Genomic DNA, 7,252 nt, shown 5'->3' with positions numbered 1-7,252 from the left:
ATCGAAGGCACATCAGAGTTAACAGGCAGGCCCGTCTCCTGGAGGTCTTGATGACTTTTTTTTATGTCTATGTAGACATGGGACGAGGGGGCACAGCTTTCATCATCTGCTTCAGGTGCTGACATTGCTCTCGCGGTTCAGCATCTCACCTACTGTAACCCTACGTATGGGCTTAAAGAATGTCTCTTAATCAACACAATTAAAAGCGCTCAACTTCCTCCAGCTTGGTCAGCTCCCTACAGACAGTCTATTCCACTGCCTACCAACACAGGGATCGCCGGTTCGAATACCTGCGTTACCTCCGGCTTGGTCGGGCGTCCCTACAGACACAATTGGCAGTGTGTGCGGGTAGGAAGCTGGATGTGGGCATGTGTCCTGGTCGCTGCACCAGCGCCTCCTCTGGTTGATCAGGGCACCTGTTCGGGGGGAGGGGGAACTGGGGGGAATAGCGTGATCCTCCCATGCGCTACGTCCCCCTGGTGAAACTCCTCACTGTCAGGTGAAAAGAAGCGGCTGGTGACTCCACATGTATGGGAGGAGGCATATCGTAGTCTGCAGCCCTCCCGGATCAGCAGAGGGGGTGGAGCAGAGACCGGTAATGGCTTGGAAGAGTGGGGTAATTGGCCGGACACAATTGGGGAAAAAAAGGGGGGGAATCCCCTCCAAAAAGCGTTCAACTCAATTTGAACACACTAGCAAATCATTAAAAACATTCCATGGTTTGTGTGTGTGTTCAACCCACAAGAACAAAGATTGCTGGTGAAATTCCCCATCGTGGGATTTGGCAGCACAGAAAACATGGTCCTTGCAGTACTCTGACAAAAAAAAAAACATGCACAGGCTTGTCAGACCTGTGCAACCCCAAATGGTGTGGTGGAGAAAGAGGGCGCTAGATAGAGAGAGAGAGAGAGGCGGCAGACCTGGGGAATGAGAATTTCTGGATGCATCAGAGCTGAATAAGTAGACCGCCAGACCAAAGTGCACCACTAGCCTGGAGCTGTCTGTACTGGGACCATACATGCAAGTACTTCTAATGTCAGCACGAACCTCTACTTATACGTAGTTGTACTTTCCAAAAGCAGGGAAAGAGCAAAATGTTGTTTGTTCCAACTGGAAAATCACAATATGGGGTCATCAACTGTACATCCATCCGCCGCTCGCTCAAATAAAGGCTAATGTGTCAGCATTTTTCCTTTGTCAGTCATGCACAAGGGAAAATAAATTCCCACATTTTAATCAAACCCTGGAGTGATCTACTTTCATTATCTACCCCATATGAGGCAACCTGTCTAACTGCGTCACACAATGCACAAATCAGTCATCATTTGCATCAAAATAGTATGTGAGTGGGATCTTCTGTCACGTCTCACAGCGTGTTCCTCATGTCTAGAAAAGCAAATAAAAGCCATTTTCGCTTCAGGTTTGTTTGTACAAATGAGTGGGAATGAAGAGACAGTAGATGCATTTATCAAAAATGGCAATTTGCTTAATGGACTCTGACAAAGCCAGTGGCTGTCGTTATTTAGACGCAGATGACTTCCTCTGTCACTGCCGCCCGCCAAAGAAAAGGAAAGAGCACTCCCTCCTGGGTCTAAAGACTGACAGCCAGCCACGAACATGGTCTATCTGACGAGCTGTCTATCTGACTAGACTGTCTAACTAACTGAATGCCTGGGCATCAGTGTATCTCCCTTTGTTTCGAATCACTTTCCCTTCAACCCCACCTCATCCCTGTATTTCAGGGATCCATCCTCCATTAATTCTGAATCGGGCGACCAGAAGTCCCATGTGGGTGGTGGTACGAGGCGGTGCCGGCTCCAGGACACTCAGAACAGTGCATTGTGCGAAGCCCAGAAATAAATAAAAGATGGCTGACATGATTACAGAGGGAGGTCTAAAATGCAGCGTGTCTCTCAGTAAGGCATCAGTCCAGCATCATGTGATATGAAAGCAGACAGTAGAGACACCACCACCACCACCACCACCACCTCCACACACACACACACACACACACACAGCCCAGGGAAACAGCAGCTACACATAGCGGGGATGCGTTCAAGTCCAACAGTGGTAAACATTACACAGCACGAATCTGAACAAAGTGTGAGCTGCTAGCTATTCAGCTGTTCTGCTGCTGAAGGGCTGAGCTGCAGGCCTGCATGAGCGGACAGTCACGCTACCAGCACACAGCTTTCCCTGTGAAAACAACGAGACGGGAGCCTGATGCTGAGGCAACAGTGCCCTCTTGAAGAAAAACACAAGCCATTACCTTTATGTACACTACAGTTCACTTCTGACTTTGTCTTTTTTACTTGGGATATGCTTTGTGGTATTGTAAACTAGTCACATTTCTACTCTTCTTGCAGGTTTTTTTTAAACAGGTTTTATGGTCCAATCATCATAATATTTCAAACATAATGTAAAGGTCCCCGAAACCTTTTCAGTGGGTTCACATGAATATGTTGTCTCCCATCTCATCTCATCATCCACCGCTTCTCCGGGGTCTGGCCATGGTGGCAGCAAGCTAAGTAGGGCCTCACCCCAGCAACGTCCCTCTCCCCAGCAACGCCCTGCAGCTGCTCCTGGGAGACACCAAGGCATTCCCAGGCCAGAATGGACATGTAGTCCCTCCAGCGAGTTCTGGGGTAGAACAAGCCCTTGTTTAGGGGGGAAATGGGGGGGGGGGGGGTTGCCATACAATGACAGTCAGAGAGACTGGCATTAGGAGTTTACATCCTGATGGGAGAGCAGCACAGTGAAATCATTTCAGTTAGTCGGCAAGATATCATGGATTCACATGCATTACTGCATGAGGCTCAAAATAGCACCGCCTGGACCAGTCTGCGATGCCGGAAGTCGGCACGCCCGGCTCCTGCTTTTGCCTACCCCGCCCGGCATGCATTGCACCCTACCCCAATGCTCTCATCCTGGCGGGTGGTGGGTCCACAGGGTGAATATGTTGTACTGACATATATATATTTTTATGTAATATGCATGTATGCTCCTCAATTACCTATATTGCTTTTCAACAGAAAGCTGTATAGAATATATTTGTGCTGTGGGATTCATTCTTCTCTCTCATCGTATTAGAAATGGACTGGTGATGGTCAGGTTATGCGGTTTCCTTCTGATGCAGTTATTCTACATTAACTCCACGTTACGTTTTGCAGGAGAGGAGGCGAGTAGATGCTGAATAAGTAAATCGTATTAAAAAATCCAGTGTCTATGTATATGTACACCGACTGGTGGTATAGTCACTCCGTGTGCCTTCCGACTGCTAAAATAAAGCTTCTTTTAAACGGTGCATCAAAAACAGAGTCTTATAACAGCTGCAGCAAGGCGCCGCTGTGGGACTGCTACCATGACATTAGTATCCACACAACCAAACTAAAGTCCTGAGGGCCTCAGGTTCGAAGACGGTCGACTATAGCCTCTCATAAGGCATCTAAACACACAACGAATAGAATTATTCTGTAATGAGGCTTAAGACTTGCTAATGGCCATTAATCTCTAGCACTGTCACAGCTGCACAGCTTCGCTGTCTCGGCCTGGCATCAAAAGAAGTGAGATTAGCCAGAAATCCTACAGGGATGATAAGTGTTTCCTCGCATTCCCATATAGGGACAGAAGACCCACAGAGAGACTGGTGGATGACCTGCCTGCTGCCATGGAAACCTTTACCATTAGTATGGTAACTAACTTCAAGCAAGGAGTGTCAAGTCTATCAAGCAAATAGCCCATGACTAAGACGCTGACATCCTGCAGAAGAACGAGTTTCACTGGGCTTGTCAGAGGTGCTGTGAGATAGCACAAATGATGCTGACATTATTTTTTTCAGAGACATTATCACTTTGTCTGACATTTATCAAATACAGTGCTTTCAGGCCTAGTTTGCATTTGCCATGTGACAGTTTGAAGTGGACGAATGAACAGAAATGTGTGGACCTACTGTGCACACATGAAAATGCTGGAAACATCCTCATCCATACGTACAAATGTGTTCGCACACACCCATGGCATATTTTAGCCCTGACATTGGTCTCAGACACCAGTGCAGAGCCTGGCTAAACCCTGAATTCAAACACCAGTTGGCTAACACTGCTGTCTCAGTGATGGCTCGTTGCAAGAGGTAGACAACAGGTGTTTGGAAGAAGGAATACAAATAACCATCAGGCTTTGCCTCTGGACGTCTCTGTCGAGTGACCCACCCTGAACCCAGACTGGTTGGGGTCCAGGAGGTTGTTCTGGTGGAGGTACAAAGAAAGTTGGTTAAAGACAGCACGTTCGAAAGTTTTGGATAGAAAGGGCAGCAGGGAAACCGGTCTGTAGTTTTTGACGTCAGAGGAGTTAAGTGATGGTTTCTTGAGAAGGGGGGTGACTCTAGCAGTCTTGAAGGCAGATGGAAAACATCCTGCCTGGAGGGAGGTATTGATGAGGTGGGTTAGATAGGGAAGGAGTTCAGGTGCTATAGACTGAAGAAGAGGGGTGGGGACCGGGTCTGATGAGGTTTAGAAACTCGTTGGGGGAGAGGGGAGCGAGGTGGGATAGTGCAAGCAGCACTAACCGGGTGGTGAGAAAAGGAGGATCTGATGTCATTTACCTTCTTGTCAAAGAAGTTAGCAAAGTCATCAGGGAGAAGGGAGGAAGTAGGAGGAGGTTGAAGTGTAGAGAAGGTTTCAAATAGTTTCTTAGGATTAGAGGCAGAGGATAGGATTTTAGAGTGATAGAAGGCAGCTTTAGCAGCAGAAAGGGAGGAGGAGAAAGTGGAAAGAAGAGATTGGAAGTTGAGAAGGTCCTCTGGGAGTTTGCCTTTTCTCCATTTGCGCTCTGCCACTCTCAGGCTCCGTCTGTCAGTACGTACTGAGTCGGACAGCCAAGGGGCAGGTGGAGTTGGGCGTGCAGGCCTGGAGGTGAGAGGACAGAGATTGTCCAGAGAAGAGGAGAGGGTAGAGAGAAGAAGATCAGTAGCAGTGTCAGGGGGTAGGAGAGAGAAGGATTCAGGTGTAGGGAGGCTAGAGGTAACAGAGGAAGAAAGATCAATGGCGGAGAGAGAGTGGAGGTGTCTACGGGTGGAAACCATGTGGGTAGGGGGAGGGGCTGAGGGGGGTGAAGAGAGGGAGAGAGAGTAGGACATGAAATAGTGGTCAGAGAGCTGGAGGGGAGTAACAGAGAGATTGGAAATAGGACAGTGTCTAGTAAAGATAAGGTCCAGCTGGTTGCCGGCCTTGTGGATAGGAGGAGAGGGTGAGAGGTGAAGGTCAAAGGAGGAGAGGAAAGAGAGAAGAGGATCTAGAAGGATAAGTGCAGAGTCATCAACAGGGAAGTGCGAGACAAGTGTGTCAAGCTCCTCCAGAAACTCACCAAGGGGGCCTGGTGGGCGATACACAACCACGATGGTGAGTTTGACTGGATAAGAGACAGTAACAGCATGAAATTCAAAAGAGGGCGGAGAAAATTGTGGAATGGAAACAAGAGAGTATTTCCATTTCAGGGAGATCAGCAGGCCAGTACCACCACCCTGCCTCCCAGCTCTGGGAGTGTGAGAAAAAGAGTACACATCAGGCAGAGCTGCGGGTGTGGTAGTGTTTTCTGGCATGATCCAGGTCTCAGTTAGAGCAAGAAAGTTGAGGGAGAGCAAGGATGCTGAGCCTGAGATAAACTCAGCTTTCGGCACTGCAGACTGGCAATTCCAGAGCCCTGCCGTCACCACTTGCTCCACGTGAGTGGAGAGAGTGGGATAGATGAGATTGGTAGAGTCACAGCGCCTAGGAGTGACCCAGTGTCTATGCCAGCCCCGGGAAGAGGAAAGGACAGGAATGTGAAGGAAACACATAGTCTATACTAGGTACACAAAATAAAGATGACTGACCGGATCTAAAAAGAGCAGTCCGTGCTTGATGAAGTCTTGGCTTGAAGAAGTCGCGCTTGCCTTTGTTCACTCTCGCCTTCGTTCAACCTAGGCTTGTTTGCCTGACGCTTGTTTGCCTGATGCTTCCAAGTAGCAGCAGTGATTTAAAGAACACTGATTGCTAATTGTCCGCCAGGAGTGCAGGCCACACCCTGGCCACTTAACATCCAATTGGCCAAAGAGGTACACTGAAAATAGGCCTATTGCCCAGAAACTGGTCACTTATGTAAAACTCTATCAAACCTCACACAATACTATTAAAACTGCAAACAGCAAGTTACCAAGGAATATATTTATCAGCTAAAAGGATAACTAAGTCAAAACAGCTAGGCAACAAGAAATATTTAAGGACACACTAGGTGAAAAACAGCTACAGCTAGAATAAGTAAATAAGACAGGTAAATAAATATGAACTATTTTATGAACTATTATATGAACTATTTTATGAACTATTATATGAATTATTATATGAACTATTATATGCGCTATTATATGAACTATTATACGAACTATTATGAGCTATTATATGAATTATCATATGAGCTATTATATGAACTATTATATGAATTATTATATGAACTATTATATGAGCTATTATATGAACTATTATATGAACTATTTTATGAAATATTATATGAGCTATTATATGAGCTATTATATGAACTATTATACGAACTATTTTATGAAATATTACATGACCTATTATATGAGCTATTATATGAGCTATTTTATTAACTATTATATGAACTATTATATAAACTATTATATGAACTATTTTATGAACTATTATATTAACATTTTATGAACTATTATATGCACTATTATGAATTATTATATGAACTATTATGAGTTATTATATGAGCTATTATATTAACTATTTCATGAACTATTATATGCACTATTATATTAGTTATTATATGAACTATTATGAGTTATTATATGAACTATTTTATGAACTATTATGAGCTATTATAAGAACTATTATATGAGTTATTATATGAACTATTTTATGAACTATTATGAGCTATTATAGGAACTATCATATGAACTATTATATGAGCTAATATATGAACTATTTTATGAACTATTATATGAACTTTTTTATGAAATATATGAACTATTAAATGAACTATTTTATGAGCTATTATATGAACTGTTTTATGAACTATTAAATTAACTATTTTATGAGCTATTATATGAACTGTTTTATGAACTATTTTATGAACTATTATATGAGCTATTACATGGATTATTATATGAACTGTTTTATGAACTATTATGTGAACTATTATATGAGCTATTACATGAATTATTATATGAACTGTTTCATGAACTATTATATGA

Source organism: Lampris incognitus, chromosome 11 (genome assembly GCF_029633865.1).
Source record: "Lampris incognitus isolate fLamInc1 chromosome 11, fLamInc1.hap2, whole genome shotgun sequence".
In the NCBI taxonomy this organism is placed as follows: domain Eukaryota; kingdom Metazoa; phylum Chordata; class Actinopteri; order Lampriformes; family Lampridae; genus Lampris; species Lampris incognitus.
This window is presented reverse-complemented; position numbering follows the sequence as displayed.